This window comes from Manduca sexta, chromosome 7 (genome assembly GCF_014839805.1).
Source record: "Manduca sexta isolate Smith_Timp_Sample1 chromosome 7, JHU_Msex_v1.0, whole genome shotgun sequence".
In the NCBI taxonomy this organism is placed as follows: domain Eukaryota; kingdom Metazoa; phylum Arthropoda; class Insecta; order Lepidoptera; family Sphingidae; genus Manduca; species Manduca sexta.
Genome location: NC_051121.1, coordinates 5834728 through 5849144, shown reverse-complemented (window position 1 = coordinate 5849144; position 14417 = coordinate 5834728). Strand labels below are relative to the sequence as shown.

The 14417-nt window shown below is 34.2% G+C and overlaps 1 protein-coding gene across 3 annotated transcripts in view; it reads right to left on the bottom strand.

The window, feature by feature from the left end:
* LOC115441413 (U8-agatoxin-Ao1a) overlaps positions 1-8749 on the bottom strand; it is a 50763-nt gene extending 42014 nt beyond the window's left edge. For 2 of the 3 annotated variants that reach the window (XM_030166194.2, XM_037436343.1), the window contains exon 1: positions 8612-8749. The gene's annotated coding sequence lies outside the window, so the exon portion shown is untranslated. The remainder of the gene's footprint in view (positions 1-8611) is intronic. The other variant, XM_030166193.2, reaches the window with a different exon arrangement.
* Positions 8750-14417: the final 5668 nt, after the last annotated feature.

The following is a 14417-nucleotide window of genomic DNA, read 5'->3' as shown; positions in this document are numbered from 1 at the left end:
AACACAATTACAAAGTATTGTTTGGTATTCCACTGCGCTCGCCATCCTGAGATACGAGATGTCAAGTTTTACCATGCCCAGTAGTTACACTAGCTACAATGTCCTTCAAACCGTAACATAACAGTGACAACACACTACTGCTTGAGGGAAGAAATCAACGTTGGTACGTACCTATGCCGACTCTCACATAAGAGAGACCTACCACCAGTTAAGTATATGACGTCATCGAATCAACGAACTATAGCTAAAATCGAAATAATAATCTATTGATGGAAATAAACGCTAATAAAAAACGCCAGTTAAAAAAAGTGACAGTTGCCATCAATGTTAAACCGGAATAGACTTGGAAATATTGTCTCTCGCCTATTGCTATGTCCAGATACAAGCAATGTTGCAGTCAGGTGACCTAAATAGCATGCTATCAGGTCAACCGTATAAACACATTTCACAGACTAAACGAACTATAAAAAACCTAGCCAGGTGCACTTTATTTCAATCTTTCCCGATTCTTGAATTAAAAATGTATAAATTAATACATCCTACTAATATTATAAATGCGAAAGTTTGTGAGGATGGATGTATGTTTGTTCCTCTTTCACGAAAAAACTACTGAACAGATTTGGATGAAACTTTACAGTAATATCGGTTATACATCAGAATAACACATAGGCTAATTTATAATGATTTACTGTAATTTGGTCATAATATCAAGTAAGTCGGAAAAAAAATGATCCCGGAAAACTCCTTCACGCAGACGAACCCGCAAGCAGAAGCTAGTATATTTATATGTTTAATAATAATAAGTAATTCGACGCGAACTAAGCTGCAACTAAGAACTAGTTTTGCAGAAATTTCAAACTAAAGTAATAAACAATTGACGAACAATTTTACAAGAGCTTCTGCAACACTTTAACGAATCATTACGAGTTGCCTAATCTCGTTGGAATTTCCTGGTTAAAGCTCTGCAAGTGTCTCAGAGTTATGGTTTGGAAGCTACAGCGATTTAAAGCTTTAGCTTTGTCTATTAATCATATTAAAAACTAATTGGTTATTTAGTATAAATAATATGCGGTAAAACTTACATTATATTATGTAATAGTGAGAATATTATTTTTTGGTTTAAATTTTATTTCGAGAAATAATTTTATAAATACCTCTCTGGTTCTTATTTTTGTTATTTTAAATTGTATTTCTGTAAATAATATTAAAAATCTTTTTCAAATTCTCAAATATATTCTAAAATTCAAAATTAACTCAGTTGACGATATAAACTCATTTTTTAACTAAATATTCTACAAAACAAATGACGTAGACAAAAAAAAATTCAGAAACCAAAAACAACGTCGCGTACAAGTTGCTAACTTTAATACTTATTCAACTTTAAGTAAATATCGAACAAGCATCTCCGCATACACCTTTCTCGATAGAAGACTTGTAAAATGTAACTTTGGAAAGATAATAACTCATCTTTAGATTTTATGTAAAACTTTAAGTTAAAACGAACCTGAAAGCGTGTATTCCAAAAGTTGTAAGCTCCATTTTCATATTAATTAGCGAGCTAGGTTCTCAGTTTCTTAAAACAGTTTCTATTTTACACATGTTTGAAGAATTATCAGGGTACAGGCGCTTATTTAAGGATTGGTGACAAGGACCACTACACAGTAACATTTTTTTTATATATAGGGCAAACTGACCCCGCAGCACTTGATGGTAAATGGAGTGGAGTCCAATAGAATGTCGAGTTACGAGTGATGATTACCCCCTCGGCAGTCGACACAATTTTGCCGGCCTGTTGGAACCGTGTTAACCCTGGCTGATTCCGGAACGCTACTTACTTACATAATTTGGCGGGTTTTAAAACCTTGTGTACTTTGGTCGCTATCCGGGCTGATATATAATATATCCTAGCACCAGCAAAATACAAAATACAAGTCATACTTTGTATTTAAAAATACTATCTTCAAAACGGCTTTATATTTGGAAACAGTTGTTGTTCGCGGCTTCACACGTTTAAAAAGCCGTCCTGCTAAGAAAATTCCTAAACACTGTAGCGATTTATAGCGTCTGTATGACACCAACGCCATCTGTTTAAGAAATATATACAGAGCTGAATTATCTCCTTAAATCACTTTTCTGGAATCCATATTTCACCCATGTACCAGATTTCAACGTGGGCTAAGTCCAATCAGAAGCTAACAGATTTCAGTCTGTTTATTCATTAAAAGGTTACAATTGATTACAAAACACAATTTAAATTAAATAGCGATATCCCTGAGAAACTATACTGACCCTTCCCAAATTTAATTCTTGGCTCCGTGCCAGTTTAGACGTGGGTGAAATACAGAAACTAAATTCACTGTATTTGATTAGGCTTTAGTTTTCCAATGCGCTTGGATAAGGCACTGTTTATTATGTAAAGCATTAGGTAAAACCCACACTTTTTATATATTATTATCATGTCATTCACTGTATTTGATTAGGCTTTAGTTTTCCAATGCGCTTGGATAAGGCACTGTTTATTATGTAAAGCATTAGGTAAAACCCACACTTTTTATATATTATTATCATGTCAAGGGCTACGGCCCGTAGGGCGAGCACAATTTTGTCAATTTCTATCCCTCGGGAACAGTACTTACTTTTTCTGAATGCAATGTGCTCCATATCCTATTCTGTACCCCAAACGTAGGTATTGATTGATTGGTTTGATTCCTTTTTACGCGAATTTCGGCCACGATTCGATTGGTCGCCAATCTTAACGGAGATCAGCGAGGTACGCAGAAGATATCATAGTGCATAAATGTGTGCGCATTACACAGGCCCTTCACACTCATAGCTCGGTGAAACGAGAATCCGACATGACCTAAGAGAGATCGGGATCAGGCGGCTTTACGTGCTATCCGAAATACGGGGGTATACACTGTCAAATTTCTGACTCCGAGCTGCGACTGAATAATTTTTAAGATGGTACAACCCCGTCACAATTATTTTTGACCCGACCCAGGATTCGAACCTAGGACAATTACAATTAAGCTACCGAAGCAGGTGACGTCAACGTTATATACAAATTTTGTCATGATCGGTTAAGTAATTAAGGCATAAAAGAGTAAAAAAAAACGCATTTTTTATATTACGAAATTTGGCAAGCCTCCTGGCTCCCTCTTCCTTAAATCGAAGTATAGGCGGCCGTGAGCATTTATATTTTTAAGCTATAGGGTGGTGTGCCAAAAATACTTGTATACGCCTGTACTGAATCATAACCGATGGATGGAAGTGGCGGGGTGCTGAGAGAATAAAAAAGAGAAAGAAGAAAAAGAAAAGCAAGGCCTTAACTAATCAGTATAATATCTAAAACTTGAAAATAAAACGTAGTTTCGATTAATCTAAATTTTCTGTTTACCTGTCTGAAAAACTCAACTCAATTATAGTAGAAACTGCAACGACGCATTGATTAAAACGACGAAATTTCAAATGCGTGTGTGAAACAAAGTATCGTTTATAACGCCTATCGGATATAGCGTCCGGAAATGTGGTCCAATATCGTTATAACCAGTATTTATTGTACGGTATTTTTTTTTCCCGAAAACACGTAGAAATACGATGGTTTTTTTACTTAGCGATTTGAACCCAGCGCAGTTCGTATCATCTCTACGTAAATTAAGAATAAAATACTAGTTTTTACCGTGTTTTGCGACATGGAATAACTTCAAGAGCAAAAATGAAACCTAAATTTTAGAACATAGAACTTTAATTGATATGTTTAAAAGTATTCCACATTGTATAAAACACCTGGTTTGAGCAGCTAGTCCGTAAGCGCGAAATTCGGCGCGACTACACCATTTTATCCCCGCCATACACAAAGACAGAAATCCGCTGCCAAAACTGTGGTTGTATCTTTTGGGCTAGAACCTGTCTGATAAGTCACCAGCGAAGGTGGATATGATACCTCGCATCTTCAACGAACGCTATTTAATTATCTCTCGTAGATGTTAATTGCCAATGATGATAAAAATAAATAATATGTTATTATTTTGTCGATTATAATTTATATTCCTTGTTTTTAAAGCAGTCTACATAATGAATTCGGCTAAGCCTAATATCTTGTAAAGCCTCAGAAATAACGACAAACGACAGAGTGTCGTAGTCCCGGCTTATTAAGTAACTTGCGGCTTACATTGGTCTGTTAATGTTAGTAATAGCAATGAATTATCATTACAAGACACGTGGATACTGTCTAAAAGGAAATGAAAACGAGTATTATTTTATACTAAGTTTTCCTTGAGGATTCCACGTAAAGGTCCTTTCTAAAATGTAACCAATATGTGGCGTGAGGAACTAATTAACTTAAATGTTATAGTTTTGACAAAATAGAGATTGAAAAAAAATTTTTTGGACATTTTAATAAATGTAAGATAATTTTAACCAGAGAGAGATCAGGATCAACGGTTTGACGTGCTATTCGGTATACGGAGGTATGACACTGCCAACATTCCTGACTCCGAGTCGCGACTCAGTATTTTTTTAATATCGACAAAGGCTAATTGACTTAGGCGATCTTTTATTTCGAAAAATTTAACCAGTTTAAAAAACATAGAAAAAGTTCTGATTTTAAATATGTATGAAACTGCGTGTCCCAAAAATGTCGCTTAAGTCAATTAGCTTTCCAACCATGGCTATGGACAAAAATCCGTCACAATTATTTTTGACCCGACCCGGCATTCGAACCCCAGACCTCAGCGCGGTAATCGTACGTACCACATACGCATTACAACTCCACCGTTCCAGTAAAATTTTAATGTAGCCCCATTAACGACACAGAAATTTTCCAGTATTATTACTTTTCAAGTTGTTAAAGAGAAGTCGGGGCTGATATCTGAATGAATTAACCTTATGGTGCCAAATAGCTGTATTGAGGTTTTTAAGTATCAATATAAAGCATTTATTCGTGCCAAAATTACAGCCGATCTCAATATTACCGCCGTAATTTTCACGCCATTAACTCCAGCGGCGGCAATTTGCACCGTACACGTATTGAATTAGGTAATATTTTAAAATATTCTTTTTTTTGCGTCTCAAAGTCGTAAATGACGAAGTTATAAAAATATGAATGTAATATTTTAGTGTTATAGAAATGGGTGTCGTTTTTATTTATTTGAATTTTTATAGAAGATATTGGATGAAAGAAATATAAAGGCTGCTGAGATCGTTGCTAAGTCGTCCAAAATGTTTGAAAAAGTTTTTTGCACTTACCCCGCATTAAAGTGGAACATAAGCAGATTTTAAGAATATACATAACGAGAAATACCTTATCAGGAAATAAAGTGGATTTTTTTTAATATACGGTGGAGAAGAAGTAATCCCACTACACCTGATGTTAGCGAAGTGAAGTCCAGATCAACTGACGAGATGATTATCCCTCACCAGTCGACACAATTATGCCGGCCTGGTCGAAACCTGTACACAGGATGATCCCAGAGCGACTCTCGGGTCACTATAGCGGATTTTACTCGATAAAGTATTCGTCATTCGGGCAGTTACAAATATTCGATCGGCAAAATTTTTTAAACAACAGACCTATTCAAAAATAAAAAAAGATTTTTCAAAGGACCCAACAGTTTCAACATTTGATTAGCCCGACGTAATTGGATTGGACCGTATTAAAATTAAAACAAACCAGACAGCTCAAAGGGATCTGGGCCGAGCCTCATTCTCGCAGATGTAAATCGGGTGCCGTAATTAACGAGATATTTTAAAACGTATATTTTTGGAATTTATTTTTGACAAATATTTGTAGGTGTTTCCGTGGTGTATTACGGTACTACTAATGCTGAGGTCTCGGGTTCGATATCCAAGTCAGGCAAAGTTTTTTCTACTCAGTATCAGCCCTTCTTGCGGCCGAAATGGCGATAGGGTCCTCTATAACATCATAGGACAGAACACCCAGAGGAAAGTAGGTGCACTAGTTGCGCCTCTGCCTACCCTTTCGGGGATAAAAGGCGCGAGTGTGTAAACATTACATACAGGGTAATTTTGACATTGCGTTACTAATTGAAACCACATACTCGCTTTCACCTTGCCGACATTGTGCGTAAAATCATCCATTACTAACTTATATTTTCACCAAAATCCTGGTTTTAGTTTCTGACTTTTTTATCATTTTGTAGTTTGATGAAGTATGTTGTCACTGCAACGAATTCTTTTATAATAGTGATAGTGGCTTTAGGGCACGTAAAATTAAAATTACTTTTTGTTAATATTTATTTCGTTCGAAACTTACACTTTTTATTTTACGTCTACGGCTCAAGTAACTTATAGTAAAGTGTTATTTCCGAGTAGATAAGTATGTGGTTTCATTTAGTAACGCGATGTCAAAATGACACTGTATATAAAATGCGGGTAACTGTTACTGTTAAGCGACTTTTTTTTCACTTAGCCTATAGATCGGGCCGTTGTGCGTGACATCATTTTGGCGAAATACATATACAGATGTATTTGTAGAACATCGCCAAACGTCGACTTACATTGCGGAATACGCCTATGAATAATCAATTTATTCGTAAACAAACAAATAAACGTACGTATTACGTTATTCCGGAAATGTAGACTACAAAATAAAAAGTATAAACATTTATATCGCTTCAGTTGACTGTAATTAATTTTTTAATGGTTTAATGATTAAGTATATCTAAAAATATTCCACATAAATATTAGGGCAATAATTTTGTTCCAAAGACATATTGGAAAAACTTTACGTTATATTATAGAGCTTAATTATTTTATTTTATTGCAAAGATATTCTATAAAAATGCCTTCTATAACTTTGTAGAACGTCAACGGAAAATGTGTGCCAGAAATCTATTAGATTTGGCTGTAAACCAACTTGATAGACCACGACAAAGTTAGTCTATCGCCTCATTAAAAAGAAGACGCATTCCATTCTCCATTAAACTAACAATCAAATATTGATACTAATCAGATAAAAAATTGAATGTTTACTGTTTAATCCTTTAATATTAAAAGCATATAATTAAAATAAAAAATACAGTAAGTATGTATACGATTACGCTTCAATAAACAGCTTTATACTTAAAAAATACTTTTTTTTATATGCTTGTACGACAACGTGATCTCACTGCACCTAATGGTAAGTGGAGTGGGATCCAATAGAACGTCGACTGACGGAGATGATTACCTTCGGCAGTCAACACAATTATGCCATGTTGGAACCGCATATACACAGCAGGGGCGAAGGGTGAAATTTTCCAAAAGGTAACCTGAGTTAAAAAGATTTTGGCTTAATTAACATATCGCCACTAATTTAACTGAAAACAAAAACTGAGGCAAACGTAAATGAACCTAAAATGGAAGCTGGTAGGAATCGGATTGTATTGAGGCTTCTCCACTGCTACACAGGCTGATCCCGAAACGCGACACACTTACGTGAGCCACTATGGCGGGTTTTAAAGCCTTTTGGTCCTATCCGGTCGTAATATATACAAAAACAATGTAATGAATGACAACTGATATTACAATACATAATTACAATTGAAATTACGCGCCGAAAACTTCTGAACATCAAAGCGCAATAAAAATTTGAAACTATTTTCCGATATAAATGAGGCCAGTTTTGAGCAGGCTGGTTTAAGCTGGCTACGTGCCAACTTATCCCATTGTCTGTTTTGGAATATTATTATCTATGATATTATTAGAGCTTCTAGGCGGATGTTAGTTGCAATCGATATGTATGTTTATTTTGGGCGCGATATTACGAGTTGTGGGATTTTGATATGTAGTTATCATAGGCTATAAAATAGTGCGTCATTTGATGAACTAGTTATGGTTGAATAATTGCTATTGATAAATAGTTTGGTAAAACAATTTTATTTTATGAAAATAAATGTTTTATATTTTTATATCCGTTTGTAAGATTATATTGAAATTTTCATAATATAAGAATAGATATTTTTTATTCAACTTATATATTTCGGATAAAAATACCGATAAATCACATATGAGTAAAAAATATATACTCCAAACACTCGATATTAAATAATAATGAATTTAGAAAAATTCTACGTCCTCTAGTTGGTTGTCACTGCTTTACAAACAAAACATGTACTTACATTATATATAGATACATAAAATATCTATAATAACCGCGTTTTTAATTACATTACTATGCGTAAAAGCCTATCAATTAAGTAAATTATGGCTTCTAAATTTAAGCCCCCATTATCTAATTCATTTTACTCAACACTTACGTCAATTTACATGCTACGACCCGTAGCTCGACCGCTACGACTGCTACGCCCGCCGTAGCCAATAAAGCAGGCTACTAAGTGGATTAGTGTCCGTATTAGCAATTCAGTAAGATCCTACTGATCTGATACGACAAGGATATATAATCCTATTCGTCTTCGCGTGTTCGATATTTGAATTATAATATTGTATGTGGCCAGTATTTTTTTAACATTTTTTTTTAATTATTTAAGAAAATAAACAACATAAATTATTATAAAATATTACCTCAAATTTGCCGCCTAACACAAATTAAACTTAAAAATAATTTCAATACATCACAAATTAAAATAACACCACTAAAACCACGACTCACCGTATCACAACACTTACAGCGGAACTGTTGAAGGGACGAGTGCGATGTTCAGACGCGCGCGAGGCAAGTGCGCCGTCCCGTGCGGTCGGGAGGCGAGTGAGGACTCGAGTGAGCTCGCCGGCGACGCGCTGGCCCTTATACCCCTCAACCCCTAGTGGGCGGAACTGTACAGAGCTGGGTTATATTGACAATTTTACATGACATTTGGTGTTTTTCCTCATACCGGTCTACTTCATTGATAGAAATGTTTTAATTATGTTTTATGTGTTTATTTGGTAAGTAAATGAATATTAAATTACAAGCATGGGGGTGTTGCGTGTGTTCTTTATTTATAACTAACGTGTGGAATTATATTTATATCGGACTACAATACGTGTCCTATTCACAATTAAAATGTTATTAATTATATCAATTAACTATTGAGACTACACCTAAATTCAAGAGTTTTTTAGAGCTTTTTTCGTATATCAAGTCAACGAACTGACAATTTATTTACTAGTAAAATTAATTTGTAAGATAAAATATATAATCAAATTAAAAATCACATTTATAGGAAAAAAATGTTCAATTGTCTCACTTTTATATTCAGTTAAGTTATAATATCTGTCTATTGATATATCAGAAGGATTGGTGATTCCATTAAATTAGATATTTCATGAATATAATATCTCATACCTTTTTCTTTGATACTAAGATATAGTTGCATTATTTAAATGTAAACACTATGTAGATATATGTAAATAACTTCATTCGTAGACAGTCTAGACTCTAACTAGAGACTTGCTTTCATCAGCTTTATTGCGTTGCATTTCACTATCTCAATAGCAGTATTACTCGCACCCTACACTTCATAACAATTCTAAGTTTTAAGTAAGACGTTATTTTGTTGGAATTTGTTACTTATGTGTGAGCGACAGCGGCGAAGGATGAAGTTTTCTGAAAGTGAATCCGACATAACATAATGAATGTGGTCTGCAAATCGTTCTAATGATTATTTTATGTTCTATATTAATTCCATATAAAGGGAATCCGAGAAAAATCGGGTTATATGGACCCTTCACTACTGGTGTATATTATTTCTGTATGAAATATTTATAAATTTGCCTCATATTATTATCCCAGCTATATTTTAAATTGTCTTCGATTATTTATATTCAACATAACTACGAAAATAATTCTAAGTGAGTCTGCCTGTTTAGCTGTCACTTGAACTACTGAACCGATTTTGATGAAATTTGATAAGGAGATAATGTGAAAACGTGAAAAGGCAGGAAAATATATAGCGGAACTTTTCCGGGAAAACATTTTCACGCAGGCGGAGTCACGAACAAAATCTAGTAGGTATATACTTCCAGGTAGGTTTTTCTGCTCAGTATCAGCCCAGAGTCTGGAATTTGTGCCTGATATGGCGATGGCTCGCTACCTATCACATCATGGGACGGCATTTACTTGACGAAAAGTGGGTGCTCTGGTTACGCCTCTGCATACCCCTTGAGAGATAAATGCGTAATATTGTGTGTGTGTGTATGTGTGTGCATACTTCTCAGAATTTTGAATTATAAAGTAATACATGGTTCTAAGCTAGTCACTCCAGACGTTACCTATAACATGTTGAGATTCGATCTGCCTGGAAACCCTCTATATAACACAAAATAATTTTGCATATCTGTAAAATCATTACAATATCCACCATATTGTAACATTGATTTTTCGGACGACCAACACCGGAGTCTGCCTCGTGATATGAAGGCCTGCTATCTTCGAAACGTCGGGAGAAAATTTAAAAAATATATAAAACCGCGATAAAATATGATAATTCGTTTTATTTCTACAGCCATTCATTACAAGTTTTATTTTTTCAGTTCCGAGTCCAAGTTTTGTATCCAACTTCTTTTTATTATGAGCCATTTTATCTGATGTACTGACTCTCTTCTTATCTTAAACACTCTTGGTAAACAGTCAGTGTCCTGTTCACCTCTACCTACACTTTCTATATTCAAACATTTTAAGGAAAATAAATTAATCCATTTTTATGCACACTAATGCTATGTAGGCGGGTGTAAGCACCCTAACAAGCTTTTCAAGCTATGTTAATAAGGTTGAAAATTCAAAGTAAACGCCCACGATAGTTTAAAATATCAAGCACATCATTGAAAACTAAGCTATTTTCAATTTTTCTCAGTATTTTTCAATAGCTTATTGGAGAGTTATTAATATTCATTAAATCCGAAGTTTTAGTATACAAATATTTATATATTGGGTTTTTCTATTCACTGTCGGCCTGAAGTCTGGATTTTGTGCTCTTGATTGCTTGATATGGCGATATGCTTGCCTTCTATCACATCATAAGACGTTTAATACTCATGACAAAAAAAAAAATATTTTGCACCTCTGCCTACCCCTTCGGGGATAAAGGTGTGTGTTTTGTTTATTTTTTTAAATATATGAAGGGATCGTATAAGTCAGTAACCACTATGTCATATTGCTGTAATGGCAGTAGGTTTAGTACCGCGGGGCTCTGGGTTAGATGCTCTGATCGCGTAACAAACATTGGTTTTCGATGTAAAGAAGTCACTTCTGTTGCTTAAGGTTTTTTTTATATATAACCACGGCAAAGTAACCCCACAACACTTGATGGTAATTGGAGTGGGGTCCAATAGAATATCGACTGACGAGAGATGATTACCCCTCGGCAGTCGACACAATTACGCCGGCCTGTTGCAATTGGTTATATACAGGCTGATCCCAGACCGCGACACACTTACGTGAGCCACTCTGACGGGTTTTAACATATTGTGTACGATGCTCGCTATCTGGACAGATATAAAATATATCCTACCATTAGCTAACTTGTGATGGTAGGATTTTGAGGCTGATATGACGACAGGCTAATTTATTAAATCATACTTACTTACCTTTATTAAATCATTGGGCCCAAACATTAAAGGTAGCTAAATGCTGATCCAATTGTGCATTTGCCTTGCCCAAGAGTAGGTTAACTGACACTCCCGAGTCACATGAATCTCTTAACGCAAAATTATGACTGAGGTCGCCTAAAAATATATAATTAAAAACCACGCTAACTACATATTACATAAATGTTTGTGATATTCAAAGTTTACTCACAATTGTAGAGCTTTTGGGAGTCACTTGCCTTTGAGTAAAATCTACGACCAACTATGAACCGTAATACCGACATAACTTTTAATTAGCCCTCAGTACTGCACCACGTTTATAATCTTGAGACGATATATGTAACTGCACCACCTCAGATTTACTGCTAGAAAATACCTCTGGAGTTTAAGAAAACTTTAATTTTCGTAAAAAAGCTGAAAAAAATATGAAAAGCTGTTCCCATATTTGACAGTTAAAATGTTATATATCAAAGTAACCGCACTTTCTCAAATTAATATTTAAGTCGTAGTTAATTTTTAAATCAACAACGTAACAAAATACGTCGCCGTAACAACATTTAAATTTGGAATTAACAAACTAATTGAACTTAGAACTCATTTAAAAACAAGGACGTGACGGTTACATATTTTATGCTGTCAATTTAAAACAAGAACGTAATTTAAAAATAAATTAAACTTATATATTAGTGTAAAAATAACACTTCAGTGGTTTTATGTGCTGAATTATTACTCGTTATCGCCAGGGATTGCCTGTTTTTATTTTATAGCCGTTTTTATCGCTGGCTTGATTTTTAAAAAGGTTATTAAATGTTAGTCTTATTTTTATGGCTCTTTGTCAAAAGATAAAGGTATTTTTAAACGGTTTTTTACACAATTTGTAATGTCCTTGGAAAATCGGGTTAAATTTTTTTTTAACAAAGTGTAGCGCAACCCTGTTCGCCGACCGAGAAGTTCTCGGTCTACCCCACATTATACATGAAACTATGTAATTGAGACGAAATATTTTAAATACGATAATATACAGACTATTTTGTATAAAATAAAAGTATTTATGTGAGGTTATATGAGTCGTCACCTACTCTTTTTGCTGTGAAAACAGCGAGCGTTTGACAAACCGAGGCAGTTGATCGTTGACTGTCGTACCGTTCGATTGGCTGTTGTAATTTTTCGACAGTATTACTATAAAATAAGTGTTAATTATTTCATTTTAATTATTCAAAATATATTATCTTCCTATCATTTAATATTAATAAAAATATATTTAATCAAAATAATAGTATGTAAGTAAGTTTTTCTAACAATAACAAACGAGAATATAAAAATTCAAAATTACAAATATAGTGTACAAACATAAATTAATACCCATTACTCATATTATAATTAATGCTATAAATTGATTAAAATTGATAACCAAAACTGACTCCCAAAATCGATTCAAATTGCAGTCCAATGTCCAAGGGAAATAGTACAAATCAAATCTCTATCAAAATTACATTATACTATTTACAAAATTATAAAATGTCGCGTAGACGTTATCAAATTGTTACCGAAAAATCACACTACTTCGAAATTGACTGTTTATGAAACGACTGTTCTTGCAGCAAGCAAGACAACGTCTACGCGGAACCTAACCGTTATAAGCGGGAAATCAACTCCTAGGTAAAAATTAAGATATCCTATAATAACATTAATCACGTATACTCCTTTCACACACCGATAAATTGCTATATAGCTTCATAAATCGATTTTTCTGCTGGAGAAAAATAAAACAAACTGCAAGTGCGAAGACCGTTTTCTTTTCACTTTCATACAAAAGGATTAATATCAATGGATAGCGATCATCGTACATACATAAGGTGTTAAAACCCGCCATAGTGGCCCGCGTAAGTGTCGCGTTTCGGGATCAGCCGGTGTGTATCGACTCAGGCCGGCATAATTGTGTCGACTGCCGAAGGGTAATCATTTCTCGTCAGTGGACATTCTACTGGCCCTTCTACACTCACCATTAAGTAGCACTCACCACTTTTCCGTGCTCATATAAAAAAGGCTTTATGTTGCTGCGTATTGCTAAAAATAAGTTAAAACATTTATTCAAATTAAATGGATATCAGCCACAAAAACTTAGCAACATTATTTTCTTTACTAAAACAATAAGAATGTTTTTATTATACACTAGCTTTTACCTGTTTTTTAGAAAAATATTTTCCTTTGATTAAACCACTCATGTGTAATGAATCTCTGTCTTGGTGCAAAGATTTACAAAATCGATTCAGTAACACCAGAGATTAGCCCCTATAAACAAAAAAAAATGACAAACATTTCCTCTTTATATTATAATAAAAGTAGCAATTTCAATTGCAATTAAGTGTTTTCAACATGATATTTATTGCTGACTGTTTTGGTTACTGCCAGCAATTGATTAGTATCCGAGTTTCTACGAGACGAAAATAGCTACGGTATCTCACATCTATTTATATTCAACGTTCAAATTCAAAGGATAAAATATAATATACTCTAGGGCGCTTTAAATTTAATGTAAACTGTCATTGATAAATTGGTTATACAGTGTGCATCGGTACGGGAGTGCCTACTTGTGAAATATACTTCTGATAGTTTTTTATAAATATAAAATCGAGTTATAGACATGTCAGACTTAATCTTTAGTTTATAAATGCAACATAATCATGTGTTCTAAAAAGTAAGCCAGAGTTGTAATATCTGTAACATTTCGCAAATTTATTCATGTATTTAAGTTTGATGATGACAAAGAGCAAAACACTATTGGACAAGAATTCTAATGTCAGATAAGTTAGATGTGAGTGTATCCAAAAACGAATTAATTTTCCTTAATGAAATCTCCATACATAAAACGTTACCTACAACTCTCAGCT